General features: G+C 41.4%; 1 protein-coding gene across 4 annotated transcripts in view; it reads left to right on the forward strand.

The window, feature by feature from the left end:
• Positions 1-24,038, forward strand: part of DGKG (diacylglycerol kinase gamma) — a 197,322-nt gene that overhangs the window by 13,197 nt on the left and 160,087 nt on the right. The gene's annotated exons all lie outside the window — the stretch shown is intronic.

Below are 24,038 nucleotides of genomic sequence, written 5' to 3' on the forward strand. Positions count from 1 at the left end.
TGAGGTCAAACGTGTTATCACATTAAGTGTGAATGGCTTAATTGTTTCTATTAAAAGACAAAGAGACATGGATCGGGCAAAAACTAATTCTAAATATATGCTGTTTAAAACAAAGTGGGACAGAAAGGAGAGAAAAAAAGGAAAGACAAAAATATACCAGGAAAATGCAAACCAAAGGAAGAAAGGAGAGCAATATTAATATTAGACAAAGTAAAACGGTGCATTAACTGTGGCTAAAAGATATAATCCATTAAAAGGCATACCCTCCATGAATACTTTTATTCTAAATAATATAAATAGTAAAATATATAGAATAAAATTGTCAGAACATTCACAGTGGGAAACAACATATTTCTATCAATCTTTAATACTTTGAGTGACAAAACTGAATGAGTATGTAAAGAATTTTAAGGATATAAGGAATCTGATGCAATGGATATATATGCAATGGATTTCACATTCTAGAGTGAAAATATATATATATATATATATATATATATATATATATATATATATATCTCTGTTAAAACATTTATAAAATACTGAGAAATTTTGATCATTTTGTAACCCTTGTGATGCATTCCAAAAAGTAGAAATTGTCCTGGGACCAAGAGGAAAATAAAATTCAAGTAGAATTTCTCTAGGGTAATATATTCTAGAAAGTTGATGTAGCCTAGGATGTGTGCATATCCAAAGTAGAATTTCTCTGGGATAATATATTCTAGAAAGTTGATGTAGCCTGGGATATGTACACATCCACCTGCCACTATTAATTCAACATTCAGTGAGAACAAGACTAAAAACCTTTATTTGACAAGCATCAAACCTGTAGAATGCTTCCTTCTCTAAGAATGAGAAAAGAGTAAAACAGATAGGAACTAAGGAAAACACAAAATAAAGGAGCAAAGAATAGCAAACAGAATGAAAATAAATGAGCTCCTCCAGCTGGACCTAAGAAAATATTTTAGGAGACTGGAATGCTCTTAAGAGGGCAGGAAACCATGGCCTTCACAAATCAGAAGAGAATGAAAGCAGGCAGAGATGAAAATGAAATGCAGTATGCAGAGATACAGATGAGATTGCAAGGAAACTAAAACACAACAGAATTAAAATCTCTTAGATGCAACTAATGAGCAAAGTTTGTTTTATAGAAAGTCGAATCCAGTATGTGGAGAAGGTAATGTTATAAAAGGTAGAGGATTAGTACTTAAAAAGAGATGTTTAAATTATTGTGTGGATCCAGTTTTAAAATTATGTGGAGGGGGCACCTGGCTGACTCAGTTGGTAGAACATGCAACTCTTAATCTCAGGGTCATGAGTTTAAGCCCCACATTGGGTGTGGAGCCCACTTAAAATTAAGAAAAAGAAAAACAAAAAAAATTTTAAAAAACACTAAAAAAATAAGGGCTCCTAGGTGGCTCAGTTGGCTAAACATCTGCCTTCAGCTCAGGTCATGATCCTGGAGTCCCATGACCGAGTCCCACATAGAACCCCACGTTGGACTCTGCCCAGTGGGGAGTTTCCTTCTCCCTCTTCCCCTGCCCCTCCCCCTGCTTGCTTTCTCTCTTTCTCACTCTCAAATAAATAAAATCTTTAAAAAATGAAATGGTATGCAAAAGTCAAATATATTCAAAGAGAAGATACGCAGTTGATACAAAAACTTATGAAACAGCAAGTTGGGGTTTAAAGCCCCAGACTACATTCTTAAAAACCTGCAAAGACTGGTGTTTGTCTGACGTCTATGGGAAGGGATAGGACAGTGAAAATAAAATGTTCTGAATTCCTTTGTTCAACTATGAGAGAGTCATTCTGTTCTTGACATTTAATTTTAGAAAATAATAGTTATAGAATTTCTTTTTCCACTAATCCATCTTCCAAACCCAAGGACTCTAAGGAAACATACCTCATATGAAACAAGACAGAAAATAAAGGAGATGCCGAGGAAATGTTTAAAAAGAAATTAAAAGGACCACGAAAATGATGAAATCAAATAGTCAGTTATAACAGCTCCCATTAAGGAACTAAATGACCCATTTTTAATAAAGTCTTCATCTTGTGCCAGAAATTAAAACTCAACCATACACATTGTTTACATATTCATCCCTGAAATGAAAGGATGCCCAAAGATTAAAATGCTGAGACAAGGTGTAGTGGACAGATGACACAAACACTAAAGCAGAAGTCATGACATTGATCTAAGACAAAACACAGCTTAACACAAGTATCATTGAATAAGGCAGTGAGGGTTGTTTTATATAAACAAAGGGTCCAGTTCACAGTGAAGCTACACGGTCGTGAAAATATATGCATCAGTAAATGTTGACAGATGCAAAACTAATGTTGCCCCCAAAACACAGTGGTGGGGAAAGATTTAAAAATGCCACTCTCGGGCACCTGGATGGCTCAGAGGATTAAGCCTCTGCCTTCGGCTCAGATCGTGGTCTCAGAGTCCTGGGATGGAGTCCTGTGTCAGGCTCTCTGCTCAGCTGGGACCCTGCTTCCCCCTCTGTCTGTCTGCCTTTCTGCCTACTTGTGATCTCTTTCTCTCTGTCAAATAAATAAATAAAATCTTTAAAAAATAAAATAAAATGAAAATGCCACTCTTGGGCTTTCAGATTCCAAGTAAACAAATAAGAAATAATATAAATTACAGGAATTGTATAATATAATTATACAATTGATATAATTGAAATAATTATATAATTCATATACAAGATTGAATATATGCTGCATAATATCTAAAATACAGAGAGTGACATTTTTTTCCCAGGGTCCAAAGAACATTTACAAATATTAATTATTAGGGTACAAATAAGACCTTAGGAAATTCCTCAGTGCAGAAATGCTAAAGGTCATAGTCTCTGAATATTAGAAATGAGTAATAAAAAAAACAATATGAGGGACAACTCATGAATCACAGTTGATTTATATAATATATATGTGTAAAATATATTATATAGCCATGGAAAACAATATTGTATATCAGAGAATATTTAATAACACCAAATAATAGTCACCATATTCTGTTATGTGAAAGGAGTAAAAAAGAGATAAAAGGAGTTCAAAACAAAACAAAAAAATGCATGCATCGATTCATGAATTTAAGTAACATGTTACAGTTGTGGTTGTAGTTGGTAGTGGCATTATATGTGATTTTTCTTTTGAAATCATTATAAAATATGTTTTGGATTCTTGACTAAGATTAGTATTATGCTTATACTGTTTATAGTTTGTAGAATCTATATTCTTCCACATTTTTGCTAATTAAACTAAGATTAGATAAGCTTATTTCTCGACCTTTGGCCTTTCGTTGTTGCTGTTATTGTTCTCCAAAATTCCTCAAAAGTCAGTAAAAGTGGTTCAGTAACCACTGAAAGTTCTCCTGGTCATACTTGTTCCCAAGCAATAGACCAAAGTGTTCTTTGCTCTTCTTGCTCTGGAATTAACCAGCCCACTTCCCAAACTTCCCCCCAACCTTTTCCTGGCTAATATAGTTGTTTTTTGTACTAGTATTTTCAGATCAATCTCAGCTATTTTGCATGATGTAATTCATATAGGTTTGTGGCATCTTCCTATGTATTCCATGATTGTGTACCCTTATCCTTATTTCTAAATATCGTTTTCAGATGTGAAACATGCATTAGCATGTTTCACAGGCACTTTTTTTTTTTTTTCAACAAATCATTCCTTTTTCCTCTGCCTAAATATAGAGACCTTGGCTTTTTTTTTTTTTTTTTTTTTTTTTTTAAATAACCTAGTGTCTGCCTAAATCTAGAGACCTTGGTTTTTTTTTTTTTTTTTACAACCAGGTTTCTCCTTGACAATCATGACCTCTGAGTTGGAGTGAATGCCTTCTCTCAAGATGCTTTCTATGCCTGCTTCACTTAGCAAGTTAGTTTCTGATTTGGTATTGAAATTTTGGGAGAAGGAAGGAGGTTGAAGGTAAATAATACAAATTATCAAGTCTATCAAGGCTGTTGAATGTGGAGAAGGACATTTCCATTGAAAAAGTGAGGAAAATCTGTTGGAGTGCGGTCCAGAGGACTTTATTCCATTAAATTTCTTTACTCCATGTCAACAAAGGAAATAAAAACACTAGTCTGATTCTCTACTATTAGCCAAATGAGCTTTCTGCAGACATTCAGCGGGTTCAAGTTTCCTTTCTCTGCTCCTGCTTCCTTTGTCCCAGAGCAGTAGTGGTTAGGAGAGCACCCCTCCATTTCCTTCTTGTGGCCAACTGGCCTATAGAAAAGCTTCACAGTGATATTGCACATGTTTCTCTCCCTTTTCTGCTCAGTCATGAGCTCTACCTTTAGAGACATGAGTCCCCATTATAAATCAATTTTAGATCCAAAGCCATGGGGCCATAGTGACATGCCAGTCCATAAATACAGCTTCTAGCACTCTTAGTAAACACATGTATGTGTGTTGTGTGTGTATGTGTCTCCAAGCACCTGCCTCTCATGTTTGTATTTGTTTGGCCAGTTGTTCTACACTTCAGAAATACTCATGGCATTATCCCAGCTCTTTGCTCCTTCCCCATCAGCCTCTAGGCAAATATATGCCCCCCCCCCCATGCTCAAGAGGGGCAAGTCTCTCCTTACTACGCATGAGTTCCCCCTTTTAGCATTTGGTGAATTGTGGCTAGAAAGCAATAGCCAGTGTTGACACTGTTTGTTTGGTTTGTTTTTTGTTTTTTTTTTTGGTCCCAGAATCCCAACTGTTAGCAGAAAGAGTGGATGACAACACCATCCCCATACCCAGGTTTCCCCACCATCTTGCCTAAAACTAGTGGGAGATCAGGTCACACTAGATCATAAAGGACCTCCAATGCCTGGAAAAGGAGTTGAACACAAATTGATAGTCAATAAGAGGCAAGTATTGGTTCTTGAGAACCAATATTGGATTTTGTAGGGTAAAGTCCTCAGGCACAGGGAATGCTAAAATGGAGGGAGGCAATTCTAAAGATCAGAGACAGAAGCTGGAGCCAGTTACTCAGAAATTGGGGATACTGTCTGGCACAAGAAAGGGACATTGCTGAGAGATAATATAAAACAGTTGCTAAGTTGGTTTCTGATTTAGTATTGAAATTTTGGGGAGGAGAAAGGAGGTCGAAGGTAAATAACACCAATTATCAAGCCCACTGAATGTGGAGAATGACATTTCCATTGAAAAAGTGAGGAAAATCTGTGTGATTTCATTTTGGAGGTGGAGGTAGGAGGAAGATAAGTTTGAGAGTAGATCTATTTATATATTTAAAAGTCACACCTAGGAAATGGTTGGAGGACTGAATAAATGCATGTGATTTCATCAGCAGCAGGATGTCTTTCTGACCAAACTAAGCTCTGCGTGTTCTTTCACGCTCTGTTCGAAACAATGTCAGTCAATCAAACCAAATGATTTCTTTCCTTCTTTCTTCTTCTTTAGTGGGGGCTGATTTCTGTTGGCTATTTTTGTCTAATTGAAAGTGATTCACCCAGGGAGGCCTCTCCAATTGAAAGATAATTTATTAAATTCATTCAGCCAAAGGACTAACTCTGTGCTCTCTTGAAGCCTCCCAGTGTCCTAAGTGTAGCTCTTATATCCAGTCACTCCTAACCACTCCAAGTAAAAGTTACGAAAAAACTCTCATGTCATAGCCTGAGACTTTATTCGTCAATTGCTTCTAGAGGTGAAACTAAAATTTGTACCATTTCAGCCGGCTCTGAAATGCATCATCTTTCCCTTCCGTCCCTAAATTCATACCTTCTCTCATCTTAGACCCCTTTCTCCATTATATGAGGGCCCTATTTAAAGGTATCAAGGAATATTGGCACAGTTACCTGCATTCAACAAGGGAAAAGGGAAAGTATTTGGCACCAGGGAGCCATATGTACCAGACACTGTGCTGGGAAATCTGTGTTCATGATGTCTAATCCTACTCTGAAAAGTGACAACGTTAGTCCCATTTTCCCCATCTGGGAAAACCTGGGCTCAGAGAGATTAAGTAAAAATAAGTAATATGCTCAAGACCACGAATCTAGCAGATGTCATAGGTGAGAAGCGAACTTGGGTTTGTTGGACTCCAGAGGGATACTATTTTCTGTTTTCTGACAGGTGTAGATTTCCATGCATAGGATACTGTTGGCATGTTGTTGTCATCGTCAGAACCCAGTAGTGTGAAAAAGCAGTGGAAGAGAAACCGTTTACAGCACAGGGGCCCCAGGGTCCTGGACCTTTGATGTCTCACCCATTGCCAACCTGTGCAAACCGATGAGTGAACAGGACTCATGAGTCTGGAAAATTTGGGGAAAATGAAATGGCACACTCTACTAATTAGTTTAAACTGAGGGATCCTTTAACTGTAATTTTTATTGAAATTGAAAAAATAAGACAGTTTTGTAGCATGGGGGAACCTGGGTGGCTTAGTCGGTTAAGCATCAACTCTTAATCTTAGTTCAGGTCTTGATTTCAGGGTCATGAGTTCAATCCCTGTGTCAGGCTCCGTGCTAGGTGTGGAGCTTACTTAAAAAAAATAAAAAATAAAAAATCCCGTAGCATGAAGAAACTCTTAAATCAAATTGTGTTTAGGAGTCTTGAGGTTTTGATTTCAGTTGTTCCTCCCTGCAGTGTAAGCATGTTGGTTACACTTAGTAAATGAGTTTTTTCCTCTATCCTTTCTTCCCAGTCAACCATGTGAGCATCCTTGTGCACTGAGCTATTCTGTCTCTGAACCCCACAGCTTTGAATTCACACAGCTAAGCTTTTATTGCAGCTTTGGGGCATCCTCCATGGAATGTCAGTTCACTGAGGACTGAGATCATTCCTTTTTCCTTAATCATCCCTGAAGCCCTCATGGCTCCTAGCAGAGTATTGTACGAAGGGATGGGCAAATGTTCAAGTTTAATTGCCCTTTGAACATCATTATTTTAACCAAACTTCCTAGAAAAAGATAAATAGGAGATAGAATGGGATTTCAAGTTGGAAAACAGTCCACTGTGGTGTACAGAATAACAGTGTCAGGGGTAGTAAATTCATTTATTTAACTGTGGTCTGTGTTTATACATAGTTCACAAACACTGAAATTCACATATATGCATACTACTCATAAAGTACAAAGAGATATACCTTGTTCATACTATAAGCCCATACACAATACATATCCATATGTAGTCTGAATCCCTTCAGGTACTTCTACCTTCAAGTCAGTGTTCTTCAATCTCTAACCAGTATAGGTAAACGTGGAGAAGTTTGATTTGGACTGTGCCAGAGGAAAAAGAAAGAAGCAGACCAAAATGGTGGGGAAAAGAAGAAATCTCCTTTATACTTAAGAAATTATATAAATAATATATCCTCCCAGGTATCTTATGGTTCTTGGTGCTATAGTAAATGGAATCGATTCTCTAATTTCCCTTTCTATATTTCCATTGTTAGTGTATAATAAAGCAACTGATTTTTTTTTAAATTAACATATAATGTACTATTAGCCCCAGAGGTACAGGTCTGTGAATTGCCAGGTTTACACACCTCACAGCACTCACCATAGCACATACCCTCCCGGATGTCCATAACCCCACCCCCCTTTCCCTGCCCCCCTGCCCCCGGCAACCCTCAGTTTGTTTTGTGAGATTAAGAGTCTCTTATGGTTTGTCTCCCTCCCGACCCCATCTTGTTTCATTTATTCTTTTCCTATCCCCCAAACCCCCCATGTTGCCTCTCTACTTCCTCATATCAGGGAGATCATATGATAGTTGTCTTTCTCCAACTGACTTACTTGGCTAAGCATAATACCCTCTAGTTCCCTTCACATGGTCACAAATGGCAAGATTTCATTTCTTTTGATGGCTACATAGTATTCCATTGTATATAAATACCACATCTTCTTTATCCATTCATCTGTTGATGGACATCTAGGTTCTTTCCACAGTTTGGCTATTGTGGACATTGCTGCTATAAACATTCGGGTGCACGTGCCCCTTCAGATCACTTCCTTTGTATCTTTAGGGTAAATACCCAGTAGTGCAATTGCTGGGCCATAGGATAGCTCTATTTTCAACTTTTTAAGGAAACTCCATGCTGTTTTCCAGAGTGGTTGCACCAGCTAAGCAACTGATTTCTGTACATTGATTTTGGGTCCTGCCACATTACTAAATTGCTGTATGAGTGCTAGTAGTTTGGGGGTGGAATCTTCCGGGTTTTCCATAGAAAATATCATGTCATCTGTGAAGAGAGAGAGTTTGACTTCTTCATTGTCAATTTGAATACCTTTTATTTCTTTTGTTGTCTGATTGCTGCTGCTGGGACTTCTAATAGTATGTTGAACAACAGTAGCAAGAGTGGACATCCTTTTTGTGTTCCTGATCTCAAAGGGAAGGCTATCAGCTTTTTCCCATTGAGAATAATATTTGCTGTGGGGTTTTTGTAGATAGATTTTATGAAGTTGAGGAATGTTCCCTCTATCCCTATACTTTGAATCATTTTAATCAGGAACAGATGCTGTATCTTGTCAAATGCTTTTTCTGCATCAGTTGAGAGGACCATGTGGTTCTTCTCTCTTCTCTTACTGATTTGTTCTGTCACGTCGGTTGATTTGTGAGTGTTGAACTACCCTTGCATCCCAGGGATATATCCCACCTGGTCATGGTGGATAATCTTTTTAATGTACTGTTGGATTGTATTAGCTAGGATCTTGTTGAGAATCTTGGCATCATATTCATAAGGAATATTGGTCTGAAATTCTCCTTTTTGGTGGGGTCTTTGCCTGTTTGGGGGGTTAGGGTAATAATGCTGGAATGCTGGCTTCATAGAAGGAGTCTGGGAGTTTTCCTTCTGTTTCTATTTTTTGAAACATACCGAAAAGAAGGGCCATCTGTACCCCAATGTTCATAGCAGCAATGGCCACAGTCACCAAACTGAGGAAAGAGCCAATATGCCCTTCAGCAGACGAAGGGATAAGGAAGATGTGGTCCATATATACAATGGAGTATTATGCCTCCATCAGAAAGGATGAATACCCAACTTTTGTATCAACAATGGACAGGACTGGAGGAGATTATGCTGTGTGAAATAAGTCAAGCAGAGAGAGTCAATTATCATATGGTTTCACTTACTTGTGGAGCATAAGGAATAACATAGAGGACATTAGGAGTTGGAGAAGAGAAGTGAGTTGGAAGAAATCAGAGGAGGAGATGAACCATGAGAGACTGTGGACTCTGAGAAACAAACTGAGAGTTTTGGAAGGCGGGGGTTGGGGGATTGGGTGAGCCTGGCGGTGGGTATTACGGAAGGCACGTATTGCATGGAGCACTGGGTGTGGTGCATAAACAATGAATCTTGGAACACTGAGAAAAATAAAATAAAATAAATAATTTATCCTCCTTTTTAAAAGAATTAAAATGTTACAGATAATGGAAACTCAACTTCTAATTTCTATGTGTTCTTTGGAGGTATTAATTATGGTATTTTATGTGTATCCTTCCATACATCTCTTTTTTGAGGTTACATATATACATTTGTTCCATTAAAATATTGCATATGATTTTGAGGGTTTTTTCAAAATGCTATTTACTTCTTTTTTTTTTAATTTAAGATTTTATTTATTTATTTGATAGAGAGCACAAGAAGAGGGAGCGCAGGCAGAGGGAAAGAGAGAAGCAGACACCCTGCTGAGCAAGGAGCCCCATGTGGGGCTCTGGGGTTTGATGTGGGGTTCGATGTGGGGTTCAGTGCAGGGTTCGATCCCAGAACTGTGTGATTGTGATGTGAGCTGAAGGCCGACACTTAACCCACTGAGCCACCCAGGCACCCCAATGCTATTTACTTCTCCTAGTTCTAATATTCACAATACCTGTAAGGGAAATTCTGTTATTCGCATTTTACATGTGAGGACTCTGGGGCTCAGATAGATTAAGATTCAAAAATTTTTCCAAGGTCACATGCATAATAAGTAGTAACAGATCTAATTTGAGCCTTCCTTTCCATGAATAAGGTATTTCTCCATTTATTTAGGTTTTCCTTTATGTACTTCAGTAAATTTTTATAGATTTGGTCTTACATAAAGGTCTTACACATTTCTTGTTAGATTTATTTCAGGGAACACTACTTTTCATTAGAATTTTGAAAGAGATCTTTATCTAGCCTCATTGACTATTGCTTGTGTAAATAGGAAAGCAATTCATTTTTTAATATTGATTTTTATATACAATCACTTTGTTGAAATTCCTTAATAGTTTATTTTATTCTCTTGGTTTCTCTAGGTATACTATCATATCATTTAAAAATTGTGACGGTTTCCTGTTTTCTGTTCTAATATGTACATCTCTTATTGCTTCTTATTTAATTGCATTGGTTAGGAGCTCTAGTAGTGCATTGAATAGTAGAGATCATAACATGCATCCTTATCTTGTCCTTGATTTTAATAGCAGTGCTTCTAATAGGTGGCCATTTAAGTGTGGAGTTTGCTGTGGGGTTTTGGTACAGGGTTATTGCATTAGAGGGTGTTCCGTTTACCTTCAAATGTGCTTAGAGGTGCATTTGCTTTTTCATCCTCCTTGGATATTGAATCTTATCAAATTTCTTTTTCTGAATTTATTGAGATGATCATATGAATTTCTCTTTTATTCTGTTAATATAGTGAATTATGTAAGTTTTATCATTTTGATCTATCCTTGCTTTCCTAGAATAAACTTTATGTATTGTCCTTTGTCCTTTTAATGCCGTACCAAATTTGGAGGGTTCATGGGGGGGTTGCTTAATTTAGTAGGGAAATGGGTCTGTATTTTCATTTGTGTTCTCCTTATTCCATTTTTTAACTGGGTTATACTAGCCTCATAAAATAAACTGTAACTTCACATCTTCTTCTTTGCTCTGGAACAACTTATATAAGAGAATTATCTATTCTTTGATGATTCTTAGAACTTGCCGGTATATAATACTGTTTGGACCAGGAGGGTGGGGCAAGTAGACTTTTAAAAGATTTTATTTATTTATTTGACACAGAGAGAGAGAGAGATCACAAGCAGGCAGAGAGGTAGGTGGTGGGGGAGGGGGAAGCAGGCTCCCCACTGAGAAGAGAGCCCATTGTGGGACTCGATCCCAGGACCCTGAGATCATGACCTGGGATGAAGGCAGAGGCTTAACCCACTGAGCCACCCAGGAGCTCCATAGACTTTTTTTTTTAGATTTTTGAATATTGATCCACTTTCATCCGTTATTATTGGACTCATCAGGCTTTTCTACTTTTTGAGTCACTTTGAAAATTCCTATTTTCTCAGAATTTTGTCATCTGGTTTTTCTAATGTGGTTCTATAAAATTGACTGTCTTATTTTTTCATAATTCAATAAAATCTCTTGGATTTATAGTTATGCCTCCTTTTTCATTCCTAATATTGCCGGCTTTCTATTCTCCTCCTCCTCTCCAGCCTCTCCCTCCCCCTCCTCCCTTCCTCCTCCTGGTCCTCCACCTCAATCTCTCCCTCGGTCTTTATCTCTCTACCTGAAAGAGTTGTCAGACTGTCTTACAGACTTTTTACCCCCAAAACAATTAAAAGGGCCTTTGCTCTTGTTTACTAACCATCCAGTTGTTTTGTTTTGGTTGCTAGCTCATTCCTTTCAGCCTTTATCTTTAGTGTAGCCCTCCTCGGCTTTATTTAGATTTCTTTTCTTCCTTTCCGGACTTCTTTTTTTCTTTTCTTTTCTTTTTTTTTTTCCTTTGGAAGATTTATTTATTTATTTGGTAGACAGAGAGGCAGGCAGATTGCGAGCAGAGAGCCCGATGCGGGACTGGATTCCAGGACCCTGGGATCATGACCTGAGCCGAAGGCAGAGGCTTTAACCCACTGAGCCACCCAGGCGCCCCCCTTTCCTGACTTCTCGAGTTGAGGTTTAGGTCATTTTTTCTTTCCATCTCTCTTGTTTTCCAAGACATTCATTTACGGCTTCAGCATGTCCTTTAAGCATTGTTATGTCCAAACTACACAGCTCCTATGTTTATATGTAATGCTTCCATGTTTTCGTTTTCTTTTTAAACAAGAAGTTATTTAAGAATATGAGGGTTTTTTTTCCCTCCTTTATTTCCATATTGTTGCAGATCTGATTTCCTGGGGAGCAGATTCTGAGATGGAGTTGGCATGGAGGGAGGGGTATTAGTTTTAAAGGGAGTGCTTTTGGGATCACCACTTGTGGAAGGGAAGGGACAGAGAGGATTTAGCAAAGAAGCTGGGCTGGGACAGTGCTCCGCAGTTGTTTTCAGTTGGCTGAAAGGACTGGGCCTTTATAAGCAGCAACCCCCACCCCCACCGCCTTGTATCATTCAGGAATTGCCTGGGGGTTGCCCAAGGAGGGGCCATGACCTTGGGCAAGGCAGCTCTTACCAGCTAAGGCAATTCCTAAAAAGGGTTGACAGCTAAGAGCAGTCTGCCAGCAGCACTTCCAAGCAGCTAGGGGAATAAATCTTTCTTTCCAAAAGGAGATCTGGTTGGCACAGTTCAGCACCTACTACAAATATAGTTTTAATAAGTTAACTGACTTCTGGCTGTTGATGTTCAATCTGTATGAGGCGTTTCTCCATGGATTCTTTTTTCTTTTCCTTTTTTTTTTTTTTTACACTGAGTTTCACTGTCTTCAGGGTATTTACTTAGATGCATGTAACCAAAATATATTTAACAATCCCATACTGTGAGACATTTAAATTGTTTGGAATTTCTAACAGTGCCGCCACAAATATCCTTGGAGTTGAAATCTTGTAGAGGTAGTAATAGTAATTGTAGGCATAGTGCTGTTATTATTGCCTATAGTTAATTTCTGAAGATAAAATTACAGAAATAAAATTACATGGAAATGTATATTCTGAGGCTATTGATAGAGCGTGCCCATGCTATTTTGGCTATTATACTTCCAGACCAGGAGTGCTGGAGAGTTTCCATTTTCTTGCTTTCTTACCAGTAGGGATATTACCTATTTTTTAAATGTTAACAATTTGATAATGTGGCAGAAGTAGCTTACTATTGTGGCTATCCAATAAAGTATGATTTAAATGAATATAAAAACAAATGACCTTTCCCAGCTTAAAGTGATGGCACCAGATACTATGTGTCAAAAGCCAAGTGTTGATGTCTGACATTTCTAGAAGGAAAATGGAGTTACAGTTAGAAAGAACCTTAAACGTTACTACTCCACTCTCTGCAGTTATCAGATGAGGAAGTTGAAGTCTAAAGAGTAGAAGTAGCTTGTTCAAAATCACCCAGCTACTACACGTCAGAACCAGCATTAGACCTGAGGGCTCCAGAGCCTGTCACTCCACCTTCTCTGATCTCCTTGGGAAACCAATGTATCTTTCTTCCCAGTTTCCAAAACTTCACCAAACTGTGGTGTTTCTGAAGCTGGGATTCATGAGGCCCCATGAGATGTTGTAGATTTTGTGTCTTTTCAAATAAGACTCATTTTATTTTATTTTATTTTTTTAGAGAGGAAGAGGGAGAGAAAGGAGGGTCAGAGGGAAAGGGATAGGATCTTAAGTAGGCTCCACGTCCAGCACAGAACCCAGTAGAGGACTCGATCTCATAACCCTGAGATCATGACCTGAGCTAGAATCAAGAGTCAGACACTTAACCGACTGAGCCACCCGGGTGCTCTCAAATAAGCCTCTTTTAAAATCATTACAAATGAATTTGCCTTTTTTTTTTTTTTGATGACTGCCTTACACCAAGTACTGCACTATGACCTCAGTGCCCCTGTTATCTTTGTGTCACATGGCATAATGGTGAAGAACAACCTCCAGAGAAATATTACTTGGACTGGAATCCTGTGTCCAATCTACCAATCGCTACGTGACCTAGGACAAGCTCCTTAAACCTCTATGCTTCGGTTTTCTCATCTTTACAATGGGCAAAATATTTGTATCTACCTCATAGGATGGTTATGAATAGTCAGCCAGATAATTCACATGAATTAATTAAGATAGTCTGGCATGTTGTAAAAGTTAGTTTTTATTGATGAGGTGTTTTTCATACTGGGGCCTAGACACGTCTGGGGTGAGGAGGGCAATCCAGGGGCGTGTTGTCTGGAGTCAGAATGAGATGTAAGCACCCCCGGGAGCCGTTGTCCATGGTGCTTAATTATTATTGCATGATTGCCTGTAGGGACATTGTTATTCTCTGCAGTTGGTGGAGGAAGAGGCACCTGACAGCTCAGAACCTTTTATGAACTAAGGCCTGGGATCCTCAGATGAGGCAGAAAACTGATCCTCAGGCAGTTTATAATCTCGAAATGGTATTCATGATCTTACTAGGTGTTCAGGCTGACTTGGGTTTGAATGATGGCTCAGCTGCCTGCAAAGAGTCTGATGCTAGGTATGGTGGCATAATAATTCTTACTTTGAAAGATTTTTCTGAGGGTTCTGTTCATGTAGAAAGGCATTAGATTCTCCATGAATGGTAGCTGTCGCTGAGGTTGTTATGAGAAGCAGAAAGTGGGAGGAAAGAAACAGAAAGGAGAATCAGAGAATGGGAGGCGTAGAGTTGCAGAGGAGGGAGAGGAGAAAGAAGTAGAGAATGCTCTCGGGCCAGCTCACCAGGGCTCCTCCTGGTCTGCGGGGCCTCTCCAAACTAAATGGGGTTTCACACACTGTTCCAAATGTGAATGTTGTTGCTTTGGTGTGGTTTTGTTGTGGTTATTGTTACCACACACATCATCACAAGCATGCCGCACGTCACGCTGTGTTTTCCAGTGCTCTCTTCTAGATCTGCCAAGCCCTCCTCATGCCTTGCCATGTCCCTTCCCTGACAGGTCCATTTCTGATGCAGGAATGAGCTGTGGGACCTGCCACTTTCTCACCCTTCCAGGCTTTTCCGTTTGTTGGGTTTTGCCCTTTGCTTTATGGTAGGAAACTCCTGTTATCTGTTCTGTACCCTCTCCAGATGATACATTTGGCACAAAATGTCACAGGAGGAATATGATCCAGATTGTAAAGAAGGGAAAATTCTGCAAGGAATATAAATCAAAACATGAAAATTTTAGTAACTAGGCAGGGTAACAGGCATCTGGCAGTCACGGAGCTCTAGCTTCCCGAGAATGTTTTCCTGCCTCGGGAAAGTGGAACTGAGAGATCTGTAATCTGTCTGCTTTAGGGGCCTCTTAAGGAGAAGGAGTAACTCCAGGTATCCCAAGCTTCTCTCTCTCTCTCTCTTTTTTTTTTTTTTTTTTAAAGATTTATTTATTTATTTGGCAGACAGAGATCACAAGTAGGCAGAGAGCCAGGCAGGGGGAGAGAGGGGGAAGCAGGCTCCCCACTGAGCAGAGAGCACAAAGTGGGGCTTGATCCCAGGACCCCGGGATCATGACCAGAGCCGAAGGCAGAGGCTTTAATCCACTGAGCCACCAGGTGCCCCCAAGCTTCTTGTGTTAGTTCTGTCCACTACATTAAGGTAAAGCAGAGGTTACAAAATACTGGCATAAATCAGAATCTCCAGGGCTCCAAGAAACAGATTGTCGGGCCACCCTAAATTTCCCGAGGTCCATGGTGTGTTCCAGGAATATGCTTTTCTTTCATCTTCCTGGCAATACCAGTAGCTTCTGGTGAGAGTACCATGCTTTAAGAACCACTGGTAGGAGCTGCCTGGGTGGCAGGCTCTCTGCTAGGCAGGGAGCCTGCTTCCTCTCTCTCTCTCTCTCTCTGCTTGCCTCTCTCCCTACTTGTGATCTCTTTCTGTCAAATAAATAAAATCTTTAAAAAAAAAAAAAAGAACCACTGTTAAGAAATTTTACTTGCTAAGACTTTCATAAAACTTTATACAAATTATTCTCATACCAATCCCTGTAAAACATGTGTTACCATTATTATTATTATTTTCATTTAGAGATGAAGACCACGTGTTTAATGTCACATAGTTGTAGGTGGTAGAGCCAAGATTTAAATTCTGGTCTAATTTCAATACCAGACTGGTGCTTAATGCTTTGGGAAGAAGGCTCCCTGACACTGGATAGGAGTCATTTTCCCCAAGCAGTAATTTCCTGAAGGAGGCTTCCCCTCACAGTCCAGCACATAGCCCCCACCCCCTCCAAGCTCTGGAGCGAAATCAGGCCATGGTGTTGCTCTTTGCAACCCCATTTCCTTAGCATTTCCCTTGTAGCGCCCTTAGTGGCCAAGCCAAGACTACATTCTCCCTTGTGGAGAGAACAGAGACGTCCCAAATGTTAAGAGCAGTTTTTTTTTTTTTTTTTTTGAAGTCTCATGTGTTTGGTTTTTTTTTTTTAAGATTTTATTTATTTATTTATTTATTTAACAGAGAGAGAGAGATCACAAGCAGGCAGAGAGGCAGGCAGAGAGAGAGGGGGAAGCAGGCTCCCTGCTGAGCAGAGAGCCGGATATGGGACTCCATCCCAGGACCCCTGAGATCATAACCTGAGCTGAAGGCAGCGGCTTAACTCACTGAGCCACCCAGGCACCCTTGAAGTCTCATGTTTTACCTCAAACTCCCTGCATATTTCACATTCTTCCATTCCAGTATGTGCTTGTGCTCAATATAATGCAGTTATTTTCCTCAAATACTGTTGGCTTTCCAGGAGCACGCCAAGGTTTTCCCTCTGGCTTCCAGTTCACCTTCCAGTTTGAGGATGAGGGTGTAAGTCCTCCCTAGTTGGCTTATCGATGGCATCAGCACCTAACACAGGACCTGGCACTTATTCATTATATTGTATTATAATGAATGGAAAGATCATGGGCTTTGGGACCAAACAGATTTAGGTTCAAGTACTAGTTCGGTCACCTACTGATGAGTGAACTTGGGAGAATCACTCTGGGATAGTTCTTGCCACTGTAAACTGGGCATAGAAAGGACCTTCCTCACAGGGTTTGGTGACTAAGGCAGACGAAGTGTGCAAAGCACGGGGTGTGTGGTAGTCTAGAGATGGAGGTTCCTGCTGTGGCTTATTGTTAGAGTGATATGTTGAACGGGTGAATAATAACATGAATGAGTGACCCACACTCCTGCCCAGACGCCGCTGGGCTATAAATGCTCCCCCACCTGACCCTGCCTGCATGTGCCAAAGGCAGCCCCCCTCAAGACGCAGGTCTCCACTTCTCCCCAGAAACTGCACGCCTCTCCTGGGTTCCAGACTCCCCAGCCCGCACCCGGGCAGCTTCATTTCCCTAGACATTTCCACACCACCCCCCAGAGTAGGGATCCCTAGGCTCGGTCTGAGGCTGCGAGTGAGATGCAAAGTCCCTTAACTACAGTTATCTCTGAATTGTTCTGGGTAGCACACCATCCCCAGACTTCTATTTTTATGTCTGTATAAGGACTGTAGCCTAGTAATTTGTTAAATGAGTTATTAGAAATTACTCATATTTGCTATTCATAAACTCAAATTAGCTCATTACTAAGTTCCCCAGGGGGCTCTAATTCAGTTATCTGTGGGGTCCAGCTGCTTTTCGACACTCAGCCACTGCTGCCTCCTCACTCAGCAAGACGGTTAGAATGCTGAGACCTGGGAGAAAGTCATGTTGTCTTGCAGCATCAGGCTTGCTTTGAGTGGTCATGGTGTTCAGCGACTGCTAGGCTTGCCTTTTAATTAGAAATCAGAGTTCATTTACCTTCATCATTATCGTGTTAGCCTGTGGAGGATATTTGGTTAACCTAACAGCGTGTAGTGACACATATCTTCCTCACAAATATTTGGGGCCTATAATTTTCCAGTTACTAGATTTTAAGACACAAGCAAGTTTCAGTTCGAGCATGAACCATGCATATTCTCTTGCTATACAGGTGCACACGTTCTCTGCACCCAGAAGGGCTTGTGTAGTTGTTTTAGTGATCTGTGAATGCATGATTAACTGCCCGAGAATTCAGTGGCTCAACCATCATTGTATTATTCAAAGTCATTCTGTGCATGAGGCATTCAGACAGGCTCAGCAGGGACAGCTTCTCTCTGTTCCATATCTGTCTGCCGAGGGGCCAGATCCAAAATAGCTTCTTGTCTTCTGTGTCCGGAACCACAGCCAGAACAGCTTAAGAGACTGCTTGTTGGCCAGGAGGGCTTACGTAGGATCACAGAGTGGGGTCTTCGGTTTCAACATCAGCTGGATTCCTCGCTTCTCCTCCAGAGGATGTTCTGCCTCCCTCTGTCCACGCAGTGCCCCTGTGATCTCACCAGCAAGATGGCCGAGCACCAGACATGGCAGTTCACGGCACTCTCAAGAACACAGAAGCGGAAGCTGCCAGGCACAGTCCCACTTCTACTGCTTTCCCTTGGTTAAAGCAAGTCCCAGGCATAGTCCAGACGCAAGGGGAAGGGACCAAAATGGGCACGAGTGTTAGAAGGCATGGTTTGGGAAGGACCCCCGGTATGATAAATTACTACCCTATTGACAATGTATTAAGGAATTCAAACAACTTAAGTAACTCGGAGCATACTGTCAAGTTAAGCTGAATAAGAAGTTTATAGATGGTAGTTTAGTTATAGATTTGCAGATCCTTATTTTCATATGAAAATGTGTGCAGTTTCATATTAAAATTTGGATTTTAATATTAAACTTCTTTTCCTATTGGGAGGTGCCAACAGGTACGGTAAGATCTTTTGCTCCATGCAAATGGTCTCTGTCGAAAAAGGTTGAGAATTACTTTTCTACTGGTCAAGAACTGAGCCATCATAAATACTGTAGTTGTTGGGGCCACAAAGGAGGCAGGAGGACACTGTTTCTACCCTGAAGGAGCTCAAGAGTCTCACAGGGAAAGTTGGGAGGTATATTCAGTGTGGCAAGTGCCCAGGAACTCATGAAGAGCAGAGAAGACAAGCCCAGGCCTGACCGGGCCATTAAAGGGGCTTCTTGGGGCAGGTGACACTGGAACTGAACTCCAAAGGCAGTATAGGCATTAAAGAGTTTAAGAGGGATCAGCAGGAGCACAAGTCAGAGATAGGACAGTTATCAAGATGGGACTCATCATAAGTTTGATATCTTTCTAGCTCTTAGTCATTCTTCCCATAGAAAAAAGTACTCATTATGGGATTGTTATAAATCATTGCGTGCATACCAATAAGATCCCCCAATCTGATGCCATGTTCATGAATTAATGTTTTTATGAGAGCAAAGAGGAGATGAAGAGGTGTTTGTTCTGGGTAATTGGCTATGGCTGATTCATTCGGATGAATAGAGACCTGGGGCTCGAGTCAATACCCATTGAATATGCCGTCTTCCTTCTGACTCGTGATTTCCATGCTGACATCTGTACAGAACAAATAGAGTTTGATCTGGGATCTGAAATTGCAGAGCTAGAAAATGTGTTAGCAGCCATTTTTCCCACCCCCTCATTTGACAGACAAGGTCACAGGAGCCTGGGGAAGCTGAAGCAAGTGCTCAGAGCGGCATCGCCGTTGGGAAGTAAAACACTTTGCTCCCATCCAAGCCTGACAATACCCAATCTGAGTGTTATTTAGAAAACCCCATTACATTTTCCCCTGTCAGGAAAGAAATTCAGGGTGGTAATAAGAAGATTGTGCGTACTCTACAGGGCCGCCGAGGGGGCGTGTCAGGCGGGCTGCTGAAAGGGATGTGCTGAGTGATGCCGGGAGCAAACCTCTTGCACGGTGGCTGCTGTCTCTGCCGAAGGCAGAAAACCAGAGGGGCCGTCACATGGGAGTGTGGTCAGCAGTGACCATCTGGACAATCAGGCCCCTAACGTCTCCCGATGGAGAGAAAAGGGGCAGCTTCTTCCTTCCTGAAGCCAAGCACTGAGCTACCACGCAACAAGGATGATAATAAGTATTTGTTGAATTATTGCAAAATATACCTCTTCACCTTGTTACTCCTCGCAGCTCCTTCACGCGTCTTTCCTTGCCCCTGTGGCTGCTACAAGAGGGCCTCCTCGTTGCCTGTACCTGTCTGCACCGCCTTGCTTCCCATCCTGTGTGTTAACTATCGATCGGGGTGTCTGTCTCCTGCATGGGACTGTTAGCCACCACAAGAATGAAGCATAGAGGACCTATATGTTCAGTGGGGACAGCTGGGAGAACAGCTCAGTTTGCTCACAGAGTCGGAAAAAGCTGGAGAAGAGAAATGACCTTTCAATCTGGACCCAGATATGCGTAGTGGTTTGTTATGGGAAGGAGAGAGCAAGGGACATTCCCGGTAAATTAAAGGCACAGTGTGTTTGTGAGTCCACTAACTGATGTTTACGAGATGCTGCCACGTGCCGTGTGCTTGGCCTGGTGCCAGGAGGAGGCAGTAGGATGATTTGGCTGGAATGTGGAGTGTGTGGGGCAGGAGATAATTGGAGTGAAGATGGGGAGGTGAGTCGTACCACAGGGAACAGATTTTTCTGGAACTGGCGAAAAAGCCTGCCCAAAAGAGTCCAAGAGAAGCCACTGAAGGTTTTCAAGCAAATAAGTGTTGAGGTCCAATTTAATTCTAACTGAGAAAAATCTCTATGAGCAGATACAAAATGATTCATGGGATATATCGTTAAGCAAAAAAAAAAAAAAAAGTACAAAAGACTGTCTTGAGTGTAATAAAGAAGGGGAAATAAAAATATATCCAATAATCTGTTCACTGGTGCAAAAATAAACAGGAAAGATGAACTCGAAACTAGAAGGGATGAGTGGGAATAAGATGGAAAAGAGAGGGATGGGCACAGAGTAAAACGAATGGGGGCAGCCAGGCCTCTCTGAAGAAACCATATTAAAAAAAAGAATCATTGGGAATGGAGGGGAAAACTCTAGAGTGAAATACAAGCAGAAATGAATAGAAGTGTGAAAGAACGGATCTAAGTAACTTTTGCAAATAGGACTTGGAAGACGTGCTTTGTTGGCTGAAAACAAAAGAACTGTTAACAAATCTCCAACTCGTTTTTGTTTTTCACAGAGTTGTGGCTAGCAATTCTGAAACTCTCTTCTGTGTATTTAAGGATTGAGCAAATAAATATATTGTAGACAATGGAAATGAAGTTTGTTGGGGAATGGAGCTGAAAAATATGGAATGAGGGGAAGTCTAGAGTTGACACAGTAATATTGGATTATGGCTGGAGGTCTGAGTATGAACGTGGGGTTTTTTACATGAACAGGTGGCTGGGTAGACAACCAGACAGCCAGAGACGACATGTGTGTGTATTCCTGCATGTATTTCCAGGCCCTGATAAAGTCTAGAAGCTACAACACTCCAGTAGCGATGCACATACCTAGTGCCCAAAACTTGATTTCAAATACTATTCTCCAGCAAAAGGAATCTGTGCTTTGGAGAAATGACTGATTTCAGGACAACTGAGGAAGTGCAGGGTGAGACCGAAACATTTTGTAGTACTAGAAAATAAAGAGGTACTCAAAGAATGATGGGGAGGTGTCTGAAGAACAAGAAATCAACTTGAATGAGTTCCACTGGCCAAATCTGGGACAATTCCAATCAAAACAAGTAATGATAGTGATGGATTATAATCCCCTGAATAAAATAAGAGTCTGTTAATAGAAATATATATCTAATATGTAAACATAACATACGTTCATTCTTACTTATATATTTACATATGTATTTATAGTTTATATAGATATAGCATTTATAATATAAAAAATATAAGTAAACTGATATAAAGAAATAAAGAGAAAGCTCTTCCTTACAGTACAATCCAAACTAATAAATACAGAGGGAATGACAGAATTAGAAATTCTCTTTCATAATAATAATTAATCCAGAAACGCCACAGAGGTGGCTCATTGGATTAAGCATCTAACTCTTGATTTGGGCGCAAGTTGTAATCTCACGGTCATGGCGTAGAGGTCTACGCTGGACTCTGCACTGGGTGTGGGGGCTGTTTAAGATTCGCCCTCTCCCTCTCTCCCTCTGCACATACCTAGTAACATCGGTGGTAACGTTGAATTCCCTGGTATGACGGAAAATGTTTCTAAAGGTCACCCCTCACTTTTGGACTGAATTGATCATCAGAGGGCGGATCTTAAAGAGCTTTGTGTATCATAAAAAGATTACATTTTATTCTGTAGGCCATAGAAAACCACTGAAGAATTTTATTGCTGGGAGAGATGTGGACTAGTTGGCCATGTAGAGCAGACCCAGGGCAGGAGAGTAAAAGGCAAGGCGGGAGCCCATTGGGACGCCGTTGGTAGAGACTGGGCGTGAGGCAATGAGGGTCTGAGCTGATGAAGCTGGCATGACAGAGGAGGGGACACACAATGGATGGTCACTCTGGAGAGTGGCACCTGTCTTTGGCAGGCGAGGAAGGGGAAACAGCTGAGGCTGAGCCTTGGGCTTCTGGCCTGCGTCCTCGCTCATCTCAGGGTGGGACCAGAATGTAGAGGAGGGGCAGGTTGGGACCCTGGGGATGTGCTGATTGGGGATGGTCTGGGACACACAGAGGAGTCACAGCAGACAGTTGGATATTCAGATCTGGACTGAGGAAAGAATTCAGCGCTTGGGGGCAGCGGGCCTGGGGTCACTGAAGCTATGGCAGTAGGCCCCTCAGGGAAGGAATATGGAGCCAGGAGAGAGCCGAGGTTGGGATTTGGGAAATGCCAGTATTTAATGATGGCCAAAGAAGTGGAAGGAGACTGAGGGGGAACACTCTAGAAGATAAGATAAGATGGTTTCCTGCCATGGCAGAGGTTACAAAGAGAAGCAAACAAAGCAAGGAAGGCCTGAAAATGCCTACTGGATTTGACAGTTGTGTCCCAGGGACCCTGGGGAGAGCAGGTACCAAGGAGCAGAATCCAGATGGGCAGTGGATTAGGGAGAGAATTGAACATTTTAAGAAGAGAAACTGGAACTTGTGCTCCTGGGGATGCAGATACCTCACTCCCTTGCCATGCATTCCCACCTGCTGGTGGAGCACTCTGATTGTGGAAGGTCCTCCTTCCAGAGCCAGAGTCTCCTTCCCACCTCTTCCCTTAAGCTTCTGGCCTGTCCTTGAGGTCCACACCAACCAAGTCCACGAGCTCCCCCAGAGAGCTGCACAAACCCGCCTCCTCACCAGGTGGTCTCATCCAGCCCCTCCACCGTCCCTCATAGGCTCCAGGCTTCCAGAATTAACTAGATGTCTGACCCCCCAGTGTGGATCCTGTTTTACGAAAATCAAGCTTCTTTGGTAACATCGGTCTGTATTTCTCCCGCTATTAGGCTGGTGGCTTTCCAACATTTTTTTTTTAAACCTCAACCCAGAATAAGATATACATTTTTACATTATGATCAATAAACACGTATTACGAAAGGAGATGTGCTCTTATTTTTTACTCCATTTCATACCATCCCACTCTATCCTATTCTATTTGGTGCTTTGTTTTTTTTTTGTTTTGTTTTGTTTTTAAGATTTTATTTATTTATTTGACAGACAGAAATCACAAGTAGGCAGAGAGGCAGGCAGAGAGGAGGAAACAGGCTCCCTGCCAAGCAGAGAGCCCAATTTGCGCTCGATCCCAGGATCCCAGGATCATGACCTGAGCCGAAGACAGAGGCTTTAACCCACTGAGCCACCCAGGTGCCCCTATTTGGTGTTTCTAAATGCTGGCCTTGACCCACCACATCAGTTTCAGAACTCGCTCAGTGGACTTCATTACTGAGGGTATGACTGACTGCCAGAGCTCACTGTGCTAGGAGGGCTTCATGGAAAAGATGTTAAGCTTCTGTCTGAATCCATCCCCTTTCCCTCCCACAAGTTCCCCTGCACTGGGGCGGACGGGTCTTTTTTCTAATCACATTCGTAGAAAACCACCTCAGTCACTGGGATGTTAGCCAGCCTTGGGGGTATTTAGATGTCCAGAGTAATGGTGGAATTTAGAAATCCATGGAGGAGAGACTGGCTTAGCTTTCAAATCACAGCAGTTAAGTACTGCCCCTACTTAACTCCTGAGGCATCCGGTAGCCTGAGGCATTTTCACACCTTGAGGATGCCCTCAGGTGGTCCTACTACACCTTTCCTGTGAGGCATGTAAAATTTCCTGAGTGGTAGAGTGTGAGTACCAATTCAGACAGGCCACCCAACTGGAATTGTGCTGGTCTGGTCCGTACGTCCTCTACAGACTTCCCAGAGGAGACCCCCACACACACCCTGGGAACCGCTACCTCCTGT

The sequence above is a fragment of the Mustela erminea genome, chromosome 1 (genome assembly GCF_009829155.1).
Source record: "Mustela erminea isolate mMusErm1 chromosome 1, mMusErm1.Pri, whole genome shotgun sequence".
NCBI lineage: Eukaryota > Metazoa > Chordata > Mammalia > Carnivora > Mustelidae > Mustela > Mustela erminea.